The sequence below is a fragment of the Triturus cristatus genome, chromosome 4_2 (assembly GCF_964204655.1).
Source record: "Triturus cristatus chromosome 4_2, aTriCri1.1, whole genome shotgun sequence".
Classification (NCBI taxonomy): domain Eukaryota; kingdom Metazoa; phylum Chordata; class Amphibia; order Caudata; family Salamandridae; genus Triturus; species Triturus cristatus.
This window is the reverse complement of record NC_140586.1, coordinates 879545776-879567169: the sequence shown is the minus strand read 5'-3', so window position 1 is coordinate 879567169 and position 21394 is coordinate 879545776.

Below are 21394 nucleotides of genomic sequence, written 5' to 3'. Positions count from 1 at the left end.
CCAGGTGCAAGTGGGCAGGGGTGGTGGGAGTGGAGGATGGCGGAGGCGCCAGCCTGACCAGTTGGCTGGGGATCCGGTATATTCCCATGTCCGAAACATCCTGGACACATACCGGCAGGACACCACGGGCATGGCCCAGGTTGTGTCCGTCCTCGAGGGGATCAAGACCCAGCAGGCCCAGCAACATGCGGAGCTACATGCCTGTCTACTGCAACACCAACGGAGGATGGAGGACGGACAGGCTGAGCTCGTGACGGTGTACACGGGAATTCACACTACACTCCGTCTGATGGCCGACAACATGGGCAACCCTCCCTGTGCCAGAAGGCGTAGAACATCACCACCCACAGGGAGGGATCAGGAGGAGGAGGAGGAAACATCCGATGGAGCATCCCAAACATCGTCACGGCCTGCTTCTGAGGGTCCCCGCAGGAGGGCGGGTCGTCCACGGAAAAGACCGTGAGGGTCGGCGCTACAGCACCATCTCCCAGGACACCTGGCCTGGCACCTGGCCCACTGGAGCAACAGCAGCACAGCATCAAAAGACATTCTCTGCCACATGGCCTTGCTGGTCACTGTCTGACCAATGTTGACAAAGACTGTGGCATGGACTCTGAGGATTTCAAATGGCAAGGACACCAACTCCCCTACTGAACTTTGGATTCCAAACACCCGGAAAGCCCCTCATGTCATACCCCCCCCCCCCCCCAAAAATAAAAAGTCACACCATGAAGAGAAGATGCCTGCTGGTTGCATTATTACCTTACATGTGTCTTGTAAAGTCTAAACATGCCTGAGTTCTCTTTTGACTTCAACCATCCACACCCTGGGGCCTGAGTCTGGCACAGGACACACGGGTCACAGTGTATTAGGCAAGACAGACATGGAGCACCATACACACCCGTGGGGGGCCCAACCAGCTGAGGGGGTGGCCGCACAACCGTGCCGACAGACATATTGAGTACAGCAACAGTCATGCGCAGAGGTCAGGGATCATGTCCAGTGTCCTGGGGGGCACCCAGGTATGTGTAGACAGGTGGCAGAACCATGTCCTTCAAGCTTGAGTCCGGTGGATGCAGATAATGGGGGCCTGGCCAACGTTGGATGCATGGGGATGGCACATGTCACAATACCCACACAGTCATGGACATCATGCACAATACACAGTCTCATCCCACACACACAGCTTGCATCTTGCTACTCGACACATAGACACATAGCCACTATCAGGGAAAACCATGCCAGACATGCTGGATGCACCGTGGCAACACACCATCATTGACTGAGAAGAGGCACCTTGGAGGCATAGGGACACCTTTATTAGTCATGTTTTCGGGATTGCAGAGGCAAATTGAAGTACACATGAACAGTTCATGTGGAGTAACATGTGGGTCCAACACTGGCACCCCCCTTCTGCAGCACAAATGCGTGATAGCCATGGAAGTGGCACACAAGTGTCGGCTAACAGCTAAACACCCACAGCTGCTCACGGAGAGCCTGCCATACACCATTGATCCGCTGATGTGGAAGTCCCACAGCATGTCAAGCCAATGCAAACCGTATGTGTCCGAGGGCAGTGTTACACACATTGATGTCATCATCACAATCCACTATCCCATCACTGATGACTGTCAACAAGTCTGACCATCTATTCAGGTGTACCCAGCTGCATGTCATGTGTACCATGGTGATGCAACATGTCTGCAGAGGAACCAAACATCGACAGGGGCAGTGTGCATACATCGTGAACAACTGCCACACCCAATACACCCCTGATGCATCCCTTACCCTAAGGAGACTTCCAAACATGTCCGTGCCTGTAACGCTGAGTCAGCACACGATGACGTGTCCATGAGGAATAGCAGTGTCACAACAATGCAACCAGCAGACGGCATGCGCAAGTACCTGGGGAAGAGAGACACACAAGAAGTCAGCCACAAAAAGCACAGCCACTTGCATGTGCATTTACTCGACACATGTATGGATGACAACATGCTAGGTCACAATTATGACTGGGGAAATACAACCATCACTGGCACCATCACTCCAGTGACACACCCACACACACCTCTGACTCACGTGCCATACATGCAGGTGGAGACACACATCACAACACATGCCACACGGGGACCAATGCGTGCACACTCAGACACTGGTACTCACCACTAAGCAAAGAAGTCGCGTATGAGCCGAGTCTGGATGTCCTCTTGCGGCTCCACATCCTCCACATCACTAGTCCCATTGCCAAGCCCTTCGTCCTCCACGGGTGGATGGTCCTCGTCATCTTGATCCAGGATGAGTGGCACAGCTTTCTCAACTGCCATGTTGTGCAGCATGCAGCAGACCATGAAGATTTTGCAGACGTTCGCCGGGGCATATGGGAGTGCGCCGCCGGTCTTGTGTAGGCACCTGAATCGGCTCTTCAGCAGGCCAAACGTCCTCTCTATCACTCGCCTTGTCCGGCCATGGGCGGTGTTGTAGCGGAGCTGGGCCGGCGTGATGGGGTTGCGGAGAGGTGTGATCAGCCATGGCATGTTGGGATAGCCAGCGTCCCCTACATGGAAAGCACATGGACATCGTTAGAACAGGAGAAGCGGTCGTGCTGGAAGTCTACGCAAAATACAGGACAGACAGACTGTACCCACCAACAACACATGCTCGTTCGTTGCGCAGCTGCGTCATCATTTCAGGCACCCTGCTACGCCTCATGATGTAGGCATCGTGTGCTGATCCTGGAAAACGAGCACAGACATGTGAAATCACCATGTTGGACAGACCCACCACAAGGGCATTGATGGAGTGGTAGTGCTTGCGATTCCGGTACGCTACCTCCTGTGCCTGTGGTGGTACCAAAGCAACATGTGTCCCATCTTTGGACCCAATGACATGGGGCATCCCTCCCAGGGCATAGAATCCACGCTTGACCCCAGTCAACATTTCAGGGGTAGGAAAATGTATGAAGTCATCCAGGTGAATCAACATGGCCTCTAAGAAATCATGCAGCACACGGCAGAACATGCTCTGGGACATGCCACCAACATGAGCTATGGTATTTTGAAAGGTACCCGTGGCTAGAAAATGTAGGGCTGCCATTACCTTCAGCTTGGGTGTCAGTGCCGTAGGATACCTGTGCAGCGGTTGCAGGTGTGGTGCCAGTCTCGCCGTCAAATCCAGAATCAACCGTTGGGGGAAGCGGTAGCACCGGATACAGTCATTCTCCCGCATGGCAGCCAAGTCCGGAATTGGTCGGGGAAGAGGCGGCGCTCTGCAGTAATTTGGAAGTGACAAGGAAGAGTGAGTGCACCACAACAACAATTAATTTGTACTGAGCACATGTTAATCTGTCTATACACATATGCTACATACGGAGTCAGGCATGTGCCACATGCCCTGGACACGTATGGCTGGCAGGTGACACTCCTACCAAGACCCAGCTACACACGGAGATTGAGAACATGGCATGGGATTAGCTGTGTCCCAGTGCAAGTGAACAGCCAGACGCAAGACAGGAGTGACATACACCCACACATCAGCAGAAGTAGGATGTCGATTGCAGAGACTGGTAGCGGAACACTAGAGCCACAGGTCACATGACATTACACTAGGACAGCCCACACACCTTGCCATGAAGGTGCACATGTCATGACTCACCACACATTCATAGAGAGGATGCAGACATGTCCTTGTTACGCTACTCCGTGTCCCATGCATACATACGCACCTCACATCCGATACCACATGTGGCATGGTGTGCGGAACAGTGTGCAATGTCAATCTACACACAGACACATGTTGGTTGCTGCAACAGCTGCAGCTTTTGAGGGTGCTCCAACATCAACCTAATGGGAAACCCCCACACATACATGACATAGTCACATCGTGCACCGTAGGTAGTGACAAGTCAGGTGTGGTAACCCCTGTACCGGGCATCAGGGGACACTTCCGTGTGTTGGTGTCCGTGCCATGCCAGTGTCGCTCATCCCAAGTGTGCAGTACGACATGCACACATGTCAAAGGAGTCAAGGGCATGCCTGGCACACATTGCACCGTCACACATTACATCTGTACACATCTCATCATACATCTTGTGCCTTCTCGACTCAGGAGTAATGTGCCACATCACAGCCTGTCACACCTGTGCCCCACACATGTAGTACTGCCCAGACAATGCCTTGATGTCCATCCATGGACAAGTATGTCCGCCCTATTCCTTCCTGTGTGCTGCCTGTCACCACTGTGATGTGTGAAAATCACCGTACTGCTGCTAAGAGGGCCTGTGTACGTTCCCATATCACTATGGGAGTGCTGCCGTATGTGTACCCATAGTGATGGTGAGCGTACAGGCATGTGTACGGTCAGTGAGTACGCATACGCAAGAACACCCATAGTGGTACGGCCCGTACATGCGTGTGTACGTTCACTATCACTACGAGTACGCATACGCGAGAACACCCATAGTGGTACGGACCGTACACACGCCTGTACGTTCACTATCACCATGGGTGTCCTCGCGTATGCGTACTCGTACTGGTACGACCCGTACACACGCCTGTACGTTCACTATCACCATGGGTGTCCTCGCGTATGCGTACGCGTACTGGTACGGCCCGTACACACGCCTGTACGTTCACTATCACTACGAGTACGCATACGCGAGAACACCCATAGTGGTATGGACCGTACACACGCCTGTACGTTCACTATCACCATGGGTGTCCTCGCGTATGCGTACTCGTACTGGTACGGCCCGTACACACGCCTGTACGTTCACTATCACCATGGGTGTCCTCGCGTATGCGTACTCGTACTGGTATGGCCCGTACGTTCACTATCACTACGAGTACGCATACGCGAGAACACCCATAGTGGTACGGACCGTACACACGCCTGTACGTTTGTACGTTCACTATCACCATGGGTGTCCTCGCGTATGCGTACTCGTACTGGTACGGCCCATACACACGCCTGTACGTTCACTATCACCATGGGTGTCCTCGCGTATGCGTACTCCTACTGGTACGGCCCGTACACACGCCTGTACGTTCCCCCTTCTCCATGGGTGTCCTCGCGTATGCCTACTCGTACTGGTACGGCCCGTACACACGCCTGTACGTTCACTATCACTACGAGTACGCATACGCGAGGACACCCATAGTGATAGTGAACGTACAGGCGTGTGTACGGTCCGTACCACTATGGGTGTTCTCGCGTATGCGTACTCGTAGTGATAGTGAACGTACAGGCGTGTGTACGGGCCGTACCAGTACGAGTACGCATACGCGAGGACACCCATGGTGATAGTGAACGTACGCACGCGTGTACGGGCCGTTGCTATGCATTTGGGGTGCCCTAGGGGCCCGGAACGCACCGTACCTGTGGGTGAAGCTCAATTTTACATAGGGGACACATGAGGGACAAGTATTAAGGCCTACATGCATGCTGGTTGTCATGGAGACCAAGTTGTAAGTTTGAATTTGTTCTGCAAGGTGCACAGCAGAAGTCAGTTGGAATGAATCTACTTTGTTGCAATGTGTTTGTGGGGTTGACATCATGCTGAAGAAAAAAACACAATAAGAACCCACTGACTGTGCGAGGTTTGAAGGGATTGGAGGAAACATAGGATGCAAAGGTGAGTGACCAATCACTCTGTACTCCTGTGCATGAAACAGGCCAGCAAGGCAGATATAAGGCAGCCAGGTCCCATGAGGGAGCACTTGCCTGCACATATTTCGATTCTACCACACTGCTGCTGCTCCTGATTCCCTGGAACCATGTCAAGGTCTGTGGAGAGGTCACAGCCATTCACCCTGGAGGAGAACCTGGCATTGCTGGATGTGATCCTCCCACAGTACCCCCTGCTGTATGGGCGACCAGGGTATCAGGTGAGTGCAGAGCTACTAGCACAGACTGTGTCCCTTTTTTTGTGACTGTGACTTCTGCCATTGTGTCCAGGTGTGACACACATGCTATGTACTGTAGGGGGGGTCCCAGGGGGGGGGAATGCCTGATGTCTCCCAACAGTGCCCAGAGACAGGAGGGGTGTGTGCAGAGTCCTCCCAGCAGTGCCCAGAGGCAGGAGGGGTGGGTGCAGAGTCCTCCCAGCAGTGCCCAGAGACAGGAGGGGTGTGTGCAGAGAGTCCTCCCAGCAGTGCCCAGACACAGGAGGGGTGTGTGCAGAGTCCTCCCAGCAGTGCCCAAAGACAGGAGGGGTGGGTGCCTAACACTCCCAGCAGTGCCCAGAGACAGGAGGGGTGTGTGCAGAGTCCTCCCAGCAGTGCCCAGAGACAGGAGGGGTGTGTGCAGAGTCCTCCCAGCAGTGCCCAGAGGCAGGAGGGGTGGGTGCAGAGTCCTCCCAGCAGTGCCCAGAGACAGGAGGGGTGTGTGCAGAGTCCTCCAAGCAGTGCCCAGAGACAGGAGGGGTGGGTGCCTAACACTCCCATCAGTGCCCAGAGACAGGAGGGGTGTGTGCAGAGTCCTCCCAGCAGTGCCCAGAGACAGGAGGGGTGTGTGCAGAGTCCTCCCAGCAGTGCCCAGAGGCAGGAGGGGTGGGTGCAGAGTCCTCCCAGCAGTGCCCAGAGACAGGAGGGGTGTGTGCAGAGTCCTCCCAGCAGTGCCCAGACACAGGAGGGGTGTGTGCAGAGTCCTCCCAGCAGTGCCCAGAGACAGGAGGGGTGTGTGCAGAGTCCTCCCAGCAGTGGCCAGAGTCAGGAGGGGTGGGTGTGATGCACAGTGTGAGCCTTGATAATTGATTGTGTCTTTGCCCTCATTCCACCTGTGTACTTTCACTGGCACGTACTGCTTTTGCCCTTCCCCAGAGGAGTATGTCCCTATGGCAAAGGTGCAATGCGTTGGCTGCATGACATGCCTTGTTGTAACCAGCTAATTTGTTCCCATATGTGTCTCTGTGACATGTTGCAGGTGTATTGATGTAGTGTCACTTGTTCATCCTCATAGGTAGGCGCCTCTGCCAAGGAGCAGATCTGGCTGACCGCCGTCAGTGCCGTGAGGAGTGCGGATGGTCGGAAGCGGCGCCTGTCCCAGGTGAGGAAACGCTGGCAGGATATCCAGTGCTGGACGCGGAGGATCGCACGGGTCCTGCTGGGGAACTCACCTGAGAGCCATAAGAACCGCGGGCGCCGCCGTCTCTCCCACATCCACAAGCGTGTGCTGGCGGTGGTATTTCCAGACTTGGACAGGCGCTTACAGGAGATGCAGCAGCAGGAAGGGGGTAGGTACATGTGTGTTTGTTGTGTTTCACCAGCATTTGTAAGTGCACTGTTCCATGGATGCACTGCCAGGGTTTAATGGTGCTGTGCAGATCCTGTTACCCACAGTATTGCAGTGCTCTCCTGCCTCCCTTCCCCTCCTTGCAATGTGTTCCCTGGTCTGTGTGAAGTCACTCCGTCACAAGGTTATGTAGCCTGGCACCTTCTCCACGTGTACAATGCCTGCAGCATCATGTGTGGGGGTGGTGTGTAACAGGTTTTGGGACCTTGCCTGTGCCCTGTCCAGTTCTGGTCTTGTGGGTTCCATGTCAGTTGGCACTAATGCTGAGTCCAGACATGGGAGTTAGTCTCTCAAGTGTGAGGCCTTACAGCACGCATGTCCTATGTGGTGGCCTGTGACATGATGTGCATGAGTGTGCGGTACGCATAGTGCGGGGATGGTAGTGTGTGTTGCAGTCATTCCCATTCAGGAGCATGGAGTTGTGTGGCCACTACTATCCCCAGGGGCAGATTTTCCTAGGTATCATGTGTGTAATCCGAATATGTTGACAATCTCTGTGTCTACAGCATAGGTTGTGCTCTGTGCCATTGTCCCCTGGCCAAATGTATATTGACGTGAAATGTAGTACAAGTGTCCACTGTACAGACTGACCTGATTTTCCTTGTTCATACTCACGGTGGACATTGCCTGTGTGTCATATTACAATCATCTGATGATGCCCATTTGTACATGATTATTTGGACAGGCGCACCTTGGGTATTTTGTGTGCAACCTTGATTTGTTGCATCCCATGTGTATTTCACCCAGACTAAGAGATGTAAGTGCTTCCTGTGTCTCCAAAGAATAGTCTCATGTAGGGGGTGGGTGGTGCGGGTATGGCCTTCATGTCACAACCTGATATCTCCTTGCTAGGACTGGCCAGTGTGTGATGTTTGTCTGGACATGCACTCAAGGTGCAGTGGGCCAGTCATGGTGGGCATGTTTTCAGTACAACCTATGCTACATGTGCCTCTTGTTCCTGGATATGGTCCCTGCTCATCCCTATTTCCTGCCACGCTGTGTGGTGCAGATGCAGTGCTGGATTGTCCCCAGGGCCTTGCTCCTCAGTCAAAATTCCATTCCATCTCATTTGCTATTGTGTCATGCTCTCCATAGTTTTTCGGTGGCATGGTGGGTCAAACAACTGTGTCTTGCATGCCCTACATATGTACCTTGTTTTGTAGATGTAACTCTTCTTTTGTTTCAGGCTATGCACTGTGACCTATGTAGATTGGACTCATGTGACATATGTATACAGGTGTATGATTAATTTCTGTCTCTTCACCCTGCCCACAGCATCGTCGGGGGACACGGAGGGAGACATGGGCACTGACGGAGCAGAGGGACCGAGCACCAGTGCCAGCGGTGACATCGGGGCTGGCACATCAAGTGGGACTGAGGCGGAGGAGAGGGAAGCCGGGGACCTGTCGACTGGCACAACAGAGTATGAAGCTGACGGGTCCGAGGATGATCTCTCCGAGTGGGTGGCGGCTGCACCAGCAGCTGACAGCGGCACTACATCTCGCCCCGCCCCCTCCATTGCCATCAGCCGCCTCCCACTTGCTCGTGTCCCTTCCCAACGTGCCCAGTCACCACATGTCTCCTTCCTGCCAGGCACCGCACCCCCTGCCCCTGTCTCCACTGCTGCCGCCAATGCCGAGTCTGTGGACATCCAGCGGCAGTTGCAGGTTGGTCAGGCTGCGATCCTTAATGTCCTCCATGGCCACAGCCAAGTGCTGCACAACATGGAGGCATACTTGGAGGGCATTCATTCATCGCAGGCTGACCAATGCAGCTTGCTGAGGTCGATAGACTCGACACTGACTGTAGCAGTGGGTCTCCTGCAGCGCTACGTCCTACCCCCTACCCCTGCCCCATCCACACTTCCCACTCCCATGCCTGTCCCACGTACACCCAGACGTCAGCATGCACCCACCACAACACACACAGGCACCACACCAGCAGGGAAGGTCCACCGCACACCTCCTGACACGCACACACAGGGTGAAGTAGGCACACCCACTGGGTCGGGAGGCAAACGTGTGACACGCAGCCAGAGTGGGAGTCCGCATTCCACCCAATCCACTCCCTCCAAATCCCCTCCCCTCAGCTCTCCTGGCCACATCTCCCCCAAAGACTCCTTCATGGCCGCTCTGTCCCTGAGCCCCACAGTGACGCCACCACGCAAGCGGTCAAGGAAGTCCTCGGTCAGGGTGGTTGATTCCCCCCCTGTCTACACCCTCCCCCAGTGGCGCTGTGACCCATCCCTCTGACTCCCCCCCCCCTCCTTGGGGCCCTTGGTTCCTTCGGGTGCAGGGGATTCCCTGGAGGACCTTGCTAAGGTGTGCAGCGAGATCCTGGCCTCCGCCTTTGGCCCTGCCCCACCCCCTGTGGTGGAGTCCTCCATCCCTGCACCCACGACGCCTACCCTTCACCCTCCTGTCCCTGCGGTGCCTGTTTCTTCCCCCCCACATGATGCCCTCACCCCTGTGGAAGACGACGGAATGTAACTGTGCAGGCAAGCTAGGGGACACGCATCCCACTGTGTCTCCCATCCAGCTGTGACTTCTGGACTGCCCTATGGGCTTTGTAAATATTGAACTTTCTACGAACATACAATTTGTGATCATGCTGATTAAAGCCATTTTTGTTTCCTTTGAACACTACTGCTTTTCTGATATTGCTGTTGGTGGGGCTGCTACATGATTTTGGGTGGTGATCATGTGTTGGTTGTGTGGGAAATGTAGTAGTGTGCTGGTCATAGGGGGGACCCTGGGATCTGTGTGCCATCACACGGTGTTAGCTAGGTTTCTGTGTTCATGTAAGCAGTTGCTGCATGGTGAAATTGTCCAAAGGTGTATTCCTTCCTCTGTGTACCCTGACATCTGCCCTGCAGGGTGTTCCCAATATTTAGCGCAGAGCTGTGTGTACATTAGCTGGGTGTGTGACGGACTCCTTCTACTTTGCACATGCATGCTGAGCGATGTCTCCACCTGCATCATTCGTGGCATTCTTGGTAGTCATTGTACTTGTGTATGTGGACTATTGACATGACTTCATGTGTACATGTTTTCTTTTCTGCGCTATGCATGCGTATACTCCCAGCCTCGCACACATGTGGTACATGTACTGCAGGGTCTTTGTGCACCTGACTGAAATTTGTGGGCATGGTATCTGTGGCTACTCCACCCTTTGCGTTTCATGGGCACTGCAATGAGTGTTAGGCACACACCCCTCCTGACTCTGGGCACTGCTGGGAGGACTCTGCACACACCCCTCCTGTGTCTGGGCACTGCTGGGAGGACTCTGCACCCACCCCTCCTGTGTCTGGGCACTGCTGGGAGGACTCTGCACCCACCCCTCCTGTGTCTGGGCACTGCTGGGAGTGATAGGCACCCACCCCTCCTGTGTCTGGGCACTGCTGGGAGGACTCTGCACACACCCCTCCTGTCTCTGGGCACTGCTGGGAGTGATAGTCACCCACCCCTCCTGTCTCTGGGCACTGCTGGGAGGACTCTGCACACACCCCTCCTGTCTCTGGGCACTGCTGGGAGTGATAGTCACCCACCCCTCCTGTCTCTGGGCACTGCTGGGAGGACTCTGCACACACCCCTCCTGTCTCTGGACACTGCTGGGAGTGATAGTCACCCACCCCTCCTGTCTCTGGGCACTGCTGGGAGGACTCTGCACACACCCCTCCTGTCTCTGGGCACTGCTGGGAGTGATAGTCACCCACCCCTCCTGTCTCTGGGCACTGCTGGGAGGACTCTGCACACACCCCTCCTGTCTCTGGGCACTGCTGGGAGTGATAGTCACCCACCCCTCCTGTCTCTGGGCACTGCTGGGAGGACTCTGCACACACCCCTCTTGTCTCTGGGCACTTCTGGGAGGACTCTGCACACACCCCTCCTGTCTCTGGGCACTGCTGGGAGTGATAGGCACCCACCCCTCCTGTCTCTGGGCACTGCTGGGAGGACTCTGCACACACCCCTCCTGTCTCTGGGCACTGCTGGGAGGACTCTGCACACACCCCTCCTGTTTCACAATATGTACGCTTAGAACATACACGTGTGTGTGTTCGCTCCATGCATACGAGGTGGGGGTACGTGTCGTATTTACACTGTTGGGGTGGGGGTACGCTCCATGCATATGCGGGTGGGGGTACGTGTCGTACTTACACTGTTGGGATGGGGGGTACGCTCCATGCATACGCGGGTGGGGGGACGTGTCGTACGTACACTGCTGGCATGGGGGGTACACTCCTTGCATACGCGGGTGGGGGTACGTGTCGTACTTACACTGTTGGGGTGGGGGGTACGCTCCATACGTACGCGGGTGGGGGTACGTGTTGTACTTACACTGTTGGCATGGGGGTACCCTCCTTGCATACGCGGGTGGGGGTACGTGTCGTACTTACACTGTTGGGGTGGGGGGTACGCTCCATACGTACGCGGGTGGGGGTACGTGTCGTACTTACACTGTTGGCATGGGGGGTACGCTCCTTGCATTCACGGGTGGGGGTACGTGTCGTACTTACACTGTTGGGGTGGGGGGTACGCTCCATGCATACGCGGGTGGGGGTACGTGTCTTACTTACACTGTTGGGGTGGGGGTATGCTCCATGCATACGCGGGTGGGGGGACGTGTCGTACGTACACTGTTGGCATGGGGGTACGCTCCTTGCATACGCGGGTGGGGGTACGTGTCGTACTTACACTGTTGGGGTGGGGGTACGCTCCATACGTACGCGGGTGGGGGTACGTGTCGTACTTACACTGTTGGCATGGGGGTACGCTCCTTGCATACGCGGGTGGGGGTACGTGTCGTACTTACACTGTTGGGGTTGGGGGTACGCTCCATGCATACGGGGTGGGGGTACAGTCCGTACATATCCGTCCCCACGCTATGTGATGCTTGTGCGGGCCGTACCCAGGCCTTTGCCACGTGGGTACGAGCCGTCCCGCCATTGTTGGGGTGACGTAGGTGTGGGCGTGGTACGACTCGTACCCACGCTCTTAAGGCGTGGGTACGGGACATACCTGTCTGGTTGTGTTGCCGGTTCGCGTCGTCAAGAACTTCCGTTGTGGCGGTCGCTGGCTTAGCTGGACACGCCCCCACCCCCTCGTAGTGACCAGGGCCTGAGGGTCAGGTATGTCCAGGGCATGTGTGCTGTGTGACTTTGGTGGGGGTTTTGTGGCCTGCCCTGGTCCTGCCACCCCCCCCCTTTCATTTCCCTTTGTTATTCTGACCTTCTGCGGCGTCTGCGTCGGAACCTGTAGAGGAGGTCGACTGCTATGAGGGCCGGGATGACACGTAGGTTCGGGTCCATGTCTGTCCGTCGCGTACGGGTACTCCTTGTTCGAGTCGTCCTGTCTGTCCGTCGCGTACCGGTACTCCTTGTTCGCGTCGTCCTGATTTCCCGGCAGTTTTTGGCAGCCGGAAAATATTCACCGTGCGGGATGACGTCGGTGCGAATCATAATTCCTGGTTCGTGAATGGCAGGCTGCGTGCGTCCCGACGTCACGTCGGCGCTTTCCCGGATCGCATTTGTACGTTTGTTTTCGTCGGTTGGGGTTTTGTACGATTCGTACGGAAATGGTGTTTCCGTGCGAATCGTAATTCCATGGTTGTATATTTTGACGACCGGGTACGCGTCGGACGGAGAATATGCTCCGTCCGACGGTTCGTACCCGGTTTTTACAGGATCGTGATCGGCACCATAATGTTGCATGCAATCTCTTTAACAAATCCAATCCTAACAGGTTTTCACCACATCCTGTCGTTAGAATAAGGGGTGCGTTCAGCTCACAAGGTCCAACAGAAAGGGTCATAGGACTAGAGATCGGGTTCCTAACCGGGGCGCCAGAAAAACCTACCGAAACATTCATTTCGCCAGACAAAGGTGCGCCAGGGAGTTTTGAGTGCATAATTGAACTGTTTGCAGCACCAGTATCCAACAAAAAGGGCTCTGACACACCCGCTGTAGTCACCTTAACATACGGTCCACTCTGATCCACTGGTACTGAAACAACTCCCTCTCTTTGACTACGGCTATCCTAGTAATCATCACCTTCTGCATTTCCATCCTCTGCATAATAGTCATTATTATAGTACTGAGTTGTTCTACCAGGTACATTGGCCTGCTGATCAAAACTGTTCATCGTATTTTGAGGCGGAAGAGGACGCGCGTTCTGGGTAACATTCCCACGTCCTCTACCTCTCGCGCCATAAGCATTATTTGTGCGCTGCAACAACATAGGACAACTATACTTAAAATGACCTTCTTGTTTGCAATACGAACACTGATTGGGACCCACAGGAACACGCGGTTGGGAATACCCGAACCTTTGCGAATTACTCTGAAACTGTTGGGGTTGTTGATAGTTACTCTGACCTTGCTTATAGTTATTCTGATCTCCACATGGCGGGTAAGCTTGCTGTAAAAGAACCTTCGTCTTTAACTCTTTTGTTTTCTTATCTGCTCTATCCTTCTCATCTTTATCCCTATTTTCGTAATACTGTGCAGTAGCCAGTATCTGCGCTGATGAAGAAACAGCCCAAGAACTCTCTGAATCTTTTAATTTCTTACACAACTCGGGAAGCAAATTATGCACAAATTTATCAACAAACAACCGTTGGCCACCTTCTGTACTCATGTCTTGACCACTGTGGTCGATAAATGTCTCTTCAAATCTGGTGAAGAAATCAGACACTGTTTCATCTTTCTTTTGTTTGCATGCGGATAATTTATCCCAATTCACACGCATCGCGGGCATTAAAGTTTTCATGTAGTTAATAATTCTACCAGGGAGTTCTGCTACTAAGGGCTCAGGTTTTGCACCACCAACTTGTGCAGTGTCTGTAGCAATGATATTAGCCCATGTGTCACCTAGTTCTGCAGCATGATCTGCGTTACGAATCACTCCCCATAAAGGCTGCGGAACAACATTCCCGAATAACATATATATGTCAGCTAGGTTCATGACACACGATTCTGCAGTCTGTGATAACTCCTTATAATATCCTGCAGGGATTTTACGGGGGTCAGGCAATGTCTGCTTAAGCGCTAAAACTTCTGATCGCTTCCAGGGAACATGTACCCAAACACGCTGAAAATATGGCTGAACAGGTGGATTAGCATTCGCATCACCAGGTCTCCAAACTGGAGGAATCTCACGCATCGGGTATTGGCGCGCTTTTACCTGTTTCCCTACAGGGAATTCCTGTTCAAACAACGACTGATGGCAATCCCCATTCCTGAAAGACAGCAATGTCGCAACTGCTTTCTCAACATCAGAACCCACAATCGCGCCTTTTCCAAATTCAAACCTTACTCGACACAACTCCTGCGGGCGTAAGTCTAAGCCATGATCTTCCAATTCCTCACAGAGGAATTCACACATTTTCTCAAAGACGTATCTTTGCTGTGGTGCTTCCCATTGATGAAAAACATTCACAACAGACTCTACATCATATCTAGAAGGATAAACAATCCATCTACGTGCCATGCGGTCCAGCTCTTCTTTCTCTCTCGGACCAGGTATTTGACTACGTAACTGCTTACGTTGTGGACCAGGGGTTGTACTAGATGGTCCGAAGAGAGGTGATATAAGGCTAGTGACCACACTAGCTATTCGTTGTCGTGCGGAAGGAGAAGGTGAGGCAAGAACAGGGGGAAAGTCAGAGGGAGGAAAAACGGGTGCAGATACAGGTACAGGGGTCGTATCAGGAAGAGCGCCAAGGGAGGCCACTAGTGTACTAGGTAAAGTTGCAGGGAGCGCAGAAGAGATAGGCAGGGAAATCGGCGGCCCTTGAGGGGGCTGCGCCGTAGGCATAGGAGCCAGCTGAGGAAGAGCTGGCGGCTGCGGGAAAGCTTGCGGCGCATTAGCTGGAGGCTGTACATTTAAGGCTTGCGGAGGCGCTGTAGCACTCTGCACATACGGGGGTGGCGAACTCAGCAAATGTGACATTAGGGGATCTTTCTCCTTTTCTTTTGACGTGTCTTGCTGAAGGGGCGGCAAAACTGGGTAACATTTATCAATCACTAACTCACGTTGCCTACGCAACTGCTCATTCATTTGCTCGTCCTCATTATCTCTAAACTGGGAAACTGCTTGCATTATCGACATACCTTTCTCTCCTTTATTTTTCTTTGCTAATTTAATTTCTTTCTGTTTGGCTTCCTTTCGCCATAGGCGGAAAGAATCAAACATTGCCGGCCGGGCTTTCTTTTTAAATAATTTAACTTCTAAGTTATCTAGGACCTCTGTGTCGAAACTACCATTTTGGGGCCATTTTAAAACACCATCCTTCCTGGTGTATCGGATCCATACTTCATTATACGCAATGGGGCCCACACCATGTTTTACATAAAGCTCATAAGTTGGAGTTCCAATTGGAGGAACCGGACACAAATCCTCTATTCGGGAGTCCCTATTGCAACCCAAACAAAACAAATTTCCAAATATACTAGAACCAGGCATCGTCGCTCACTAGTCTAGTTTCAAACTTCAAAGGATTATCGAATACGATAGTCTCGTGAATACACGAGTCCTTCGGCTTTGGCACTTGGAAGTCCCAAATCAAAGCGATCCCAAAAGGGATACTGTGGACGTGTGGGAAGGGCGGACCGGAATAACAGGCAGGGAGGCCGAATATAGTGAGCAATGTCTGGGCTATTTATTCAACAGAGGAACAGATGTACAGAGTCAGAATGCAGGAAGGGACGGTTGACTTGGCTGGTGACCCGGGTCGGCGAGGTGGAGTCTGGATCGAGTCTTGCTTCCCCTTTTCAGCAGTTGTCCCCTCGGTATGGTACTGGGGCTCCACGGAGGCTTGGGAAAAGGAGAGAAGCGTAAGGGCTTTTAGTCCGAGCCACACCGTCGGAATACTTCCACCGACACCCGAGAGTGAGGGTTATGAAAGAGTGAAGTGAGGGCGGGACGGACAGGGGAGGTGGAAGAGGCAAGTAAGAGAGGGGAGGGGATAGAGGTGCCAGGTGCTGGGCAGTGATCGGGATTTATACAGTGCTCGTGAAAAGGGGGATAAGTATACCATGTCTTAGTGCGCGTGTCTCCTATGCTATTTACAATTCTATATTTACAACTCTAGGTACAAGAGGGGCACTGAGAAGGGTGACGTGTACTCACATGCCCCGCCGCAACTCTCGTCCGAGTTGCAGCCGCTCTCCAGCCTCCTCCTGAGGATGCCACCAGTCCTCCGTCCAAACGTCCTCGTCCTCTTCCTTGCTTCGGTCTAGCGGTGCTGCGCCGCTCTCTGTCGGGGGTTCGTCGCTCTCCGTTGCCTCCTGCCACGAGTCGGTTGCTCCGAACGATTCTCCGTCGTCCTCGGGGCTTTTTCTATCTTCCGGCTTGTTGTCTGGCCGCCCACTTCCGGGGTCAGGGCCGGGTGCTTCCGGGTCGATCGAGGTCGTCCAGTTTCTGCTTCCGGGATGGCTGGCGAGTGTTTCCGGTTCACCAAGTCCAGGAGCCGGTACCTGCAGGGGACGAGAAAGAGAGGGTGTCCTGTGTGACCGGGACGTTAATCGACCGAGCGCGGGGGACAGGATCCCCGCGCCCGGACACCGCTGTAATGAGGTAGTTGTCGCCTCCGTTCCACATCCCCTTTCCCTAGCTGTCTTTCTGGTAGGGGGGCTGGGATGTGGATACCGGGACAGATAATCAGCGTTGCCCTGTTGTAGTCCTTTCCTGTGTAAGGTTTTAAACCTAAAGGGCTGTAGGGAGAGAAACCACCGAAGGACTCGGTCATTGTGGCCCCTATTGCGGGCCATCCATTCTAGAGGGGCATGATCGGTGTATAGTATAAATTCACGCCCCTCCAGGTAGTACCTAAGGCTTTCCACTGCCCACTTAATGGCTAGGGCCTCTTTCTCTATCACTGCATAATTTACTTCTCGGGGAAAAAGCTTCCTGCTGAGGTATAATATTGGTCGTTCGATCCCTGTCGAGTCCTTCTGTGAGAGAACAGCCCCTAAGCCCTGATCAGAGGCATCGGTCTGCAAGATGAAAGTTTGGGTATAGTCCGGGCTGACTAACACCGGCTCCGAGATCAGGGACTGTTTCAGTCGTTCAAAGGCGTGGACCACCAGGGTTGAGGGATGTCTGAGCAGTTCTTCAGTTCTCGTGGTTTTCTTCAACAAATCAGTTAAAGGGGCCGCGGTTTGGGAGAAATTCGGGATAAACCTCCTATAGTACCCTAATAAACCCAGAAAGGCACGAAGTTCCTTCCGGGTTTGAGGGAAGGGGATGGCCTGAATGGCTTTGATCTTATTGTTCTGAGGCCGTATGAGCCCTTCCCCCAACAGGTATCCAAGGTATTTCACACTCTGGGCAGCTAGGGTGGTCTTGGAGGGGTTGATGGTAAAGCCATTGTTCCCCAGAGAGGCTACTAAAGATCGTAAGTGTTGTAAGTGCTGCTCCCAACCGTCGCTATAAATGACGATGTCATCCAGGTATGCCCCGGCATACCTTATGTGTGGCTGTAGTACCAAGTTCATGGCTCTTTGAAACGTAGCCGGGGCACCGTGAAGCCCAAAGGGCATCACCTTAAACTGAAACAAACCCTCAGGGGTGGAAAAGGCGGTCTTGGGTTTGTCTGTTTCTTTGAGAGGGATCTGCCAGTAACCCTTGCAGAGATCCAGGGTGCTCATGTACTTGGCTTTGCCTATGCGTTCCACCATTTCGTCTACGCGGGGTAAGGGATAGGTGTCGAAGGCCGATATTTTGTTCACTTCTCTAAAGTCAATACAGAATCTGGTGGAGCCATCTGGCTTGGGTACTAGAACTATAGGGGAATTCCAGCTGCTATTGGAGGGCTCTATGATGCCCATTTTCATCATTTGATTTGTCTCCTCTCTGATGATGGCTCTACGAGCTTCGGGGATGCGGTAGGGCCGTTGTCTCACGGTTTTTCCTGGTTCCGTGTGGATGGCATGTTCATCCACGGTGGAGTGTCCTGGAAGGGAGGAAAAGACTGTTTGCACCGAGGACAGGGCTCGCCTGAGATCCTGTTTGTTAGGTTCGGGGAGGTCAGGGTCAATGCACCCTTCAAAGGGAGGGGGTATTGTATTGGACAGGACAGGACGGGGTCCCTCCCACTTCTTCAAGAGGTTCACGTGATATATCTGCGTGATACCTCGGGTGGGTTCTGTTTCCACTTCATAGGTAACGGGAGTCACGGCTCTTAGAACAGGAAAGGGGCCCTGCCACTGCCCTAGTAACTTGTGGTCGGAAGAAGGCAATAGTAACAGTACTAGATCGCCAGGATTGAACTTCCGGGCTTTGGTTCCCTTATCGTACTGGTGTTTTTGGGTGTCTTGAGCGGCTACCAGGTTCTGCCTCACAATGACCCTTATCTGTTCCAAGTGGGTCTTTAGGTTGTCCACGTATTCAGGTAAGGGTCGGGTTCTGTCGGGTTCGGCTTCCCAAGCTTCCTTAGCCATATCTAAGAGTGTCCGTGGGGCTCTTCCATACAATAATTCGTATGGTGAGTAACCTGTGCTGCTTTGAGGCTTACACCTGATGGCAAACAGCGCCAGGGGAAGCATCTCCTCCCATCTTTTGCTTTCGAGGCCCAAAAGCTTTTTAAGGGTCGTCTTAAGGGTGGCATTGTATCGCTCTACTAGCCCATCTGTCTGGGGGTGGTAGGCAGCTGTTCGTATTTGTTTGATGCCTAGGTGGGAGCAGACTTGGCGCATCAGGGAGGATACAAAGGGTGTCCCCTGGTCAGTCAGTATCTCGCGGGGAAAACCCACCCTCGAAAAAATGGATATGAGGGCTTTGGCGATGTTTTGAGTGGTGGGGTGGCGTAAGGGTACTGCTTCCGGGAAGCGGGTGGCATAGTCCACCAGTACGAGAGCATATCTACATCCGGATCTCGAGGGAAGCAATGGTCCTATAATGTCCATGCCCACTCTTGTGAAAGGGACATCAATGATGGGGAGGGGCTGGAGAGGAACCCTGGGGGGCCGGTATCGACTATTTCGTTGGCAGACCGGGCACTCCCGGCAATACCGTTTGATCTGTCCGTGTACCCCTGGCCAGTAAAACTTATCTAGGATGGTATGACCGGTTTTTTCATCACTGAAATGACCTCCCAGCAAATGGCTGTGGGCTAGGAACAGTACTTTATCACGAAACAACCCGGGGATAACCAGCTGGGGAGGCTGTTGGGGTCCTCCCTTTCTGTAGAGGAGTCCGTTTTTCCGGAAGAAATAAGGACCTACATGTAGGGGATCTTCAGCATCCAGAGCACGCGCCCATGCCTCCTGCAACACCGGGTCTTCCTGTTGCGTGGCACGGAATTCCCTGTCGGTTTCCCATGGGTGGATATCGACTTGGGCAGGAAAGGCCATAGCAAAGTCCTTTCTTTCGTTCCTTTTCTGTCTTTTGGTCTTGGTTGGTTTGACCGCTGGACGCCCAGGAGGGGATTCACGGGAAAACGGAGCTTCGGCCCACCATTTCCTCAGAGATTCGGTGGTGTCTTGAAGGAGAGGGGGTAGACCACTATAATCACTTCCCAATATCGCTTGTTCGGGGAGGGTAGGTATAAGGCCCACCGTCAACAGACTACCCATATCCGTGGGGTTTTGGACATGGACCTGTGTGGTCGGATAGTGCTTGGTGTCGCCATGGACACATTTGATAGCCACGGTACCTGTCACTGGACCGACAGGGTGAGGTAGTTCCTGGGGTCTTAGGACACTTTGTCTGCATCCAGTGTCGGCCAGTGCCATCATTCTGTGTCCTTCAATCCGCACTGGGCATCGAAACGGAGGAGGGGTGGTTTCAGCGGTGAGACATACATAGTTTTTAGCCATCCCTATGTCCATGGGCTCCTCCCTTTGAGGACAGACGCGAGCAATATGTCCGTACCCACCACAATGAAAACATTGGGGTCCAGTTGGGTGGGGGCGAGGCAAGACAGGATAAGGCATAAGGGAAGCAGGCTCGGGTTTCCTGACCACCTGAGGGGGTCGTGTGACCCGGGTATGGTTCCCCGGAGGTATGCGGGAATGATGTTCCTCCTTGGGTCGCTGGGATTCCTGGGCTCTGCTATAGGCGCTGGCTATTTCCACCGCACTGTCGAGCGTTAGACGTGCATGTTGGCGTACCCACTTCTGGGTGGCAGGATGTAGGAAAGCCAGGAATTGCTCCAAATATATTTTGGATAGAATGTCTTCCTTAGTGGCTGTAGCCGATTTTAACCACCGATTGGCCAGATCTTGAATACGGAATGCTAGAGCCCTAGGAGTTTCTTGGGGTCCTTCCCTTGCTTGACGGAGTCGGACCCTATATGTCTCGTCATCTATCCCTAATCGTTCCAGGATGCAGGTCTTGATGTCGGCGTATGGTGTTTGTCCCTGGATATTGGCCTGCTGGTAGGCGGCCTGCAGTTCTCCGGTCAATAGGGGACCTAAGTAGTGGCCCCACCGGTTTTCGGGCCAGGCAGCCGCCTGAGCCAGGCGCTCAAAGTCCGTGAAGAAGTAATCGGGGTCCTCTCCAGGTACGTACTTCTGCACCACGACTGAGGGCAGGGAGGTGACGGGTCTTTGTTGCCCCATAACAGTGGTGAGTTTCTCGAGGGCTTGGTCCTGCGCGGTACCCTGGCCTCTCAACACATCATGCAGCTGTCCCCTATCGTCTTCAGCCGTTTTGAGGAATTTTTCCATCATCTTCCCCAGTTGCTCCTGGCATTCTGCCAGTTGTTTGACTGCGGCCTCCATGCCTCCGGGCGATCCCACTTCTGACACCACTTGTGGACGTGTGGGAAGGGCGGACCGGAATAACAGGCAGGGAGGCCGAATATAGTGAGCAATGTCTGGGCTATTTATTCAACAGAGGAACAGATGTACAGAGTCAGAATGCAGGAAGGGACGGTTGACTTGGCTGGTGACCCGGGTCGGCGAGGTGGAGTCTGGATCGAGTCTTGCTTCCCCTTTTCAGCAGTTGTCCCCTCGGTATGGTACTGGGGCTCCACGGAGGCTTGGGAAAAGGAGAGAAGCGTAAGGGCTTTTAGTCCGAGCCACACCGTCGGAATACTTCCACCGACACCCGAGAGTGAGGGTTATGAAAGAGTGAAGTGAGGGCGGGACGGACAGGGGAGGTGG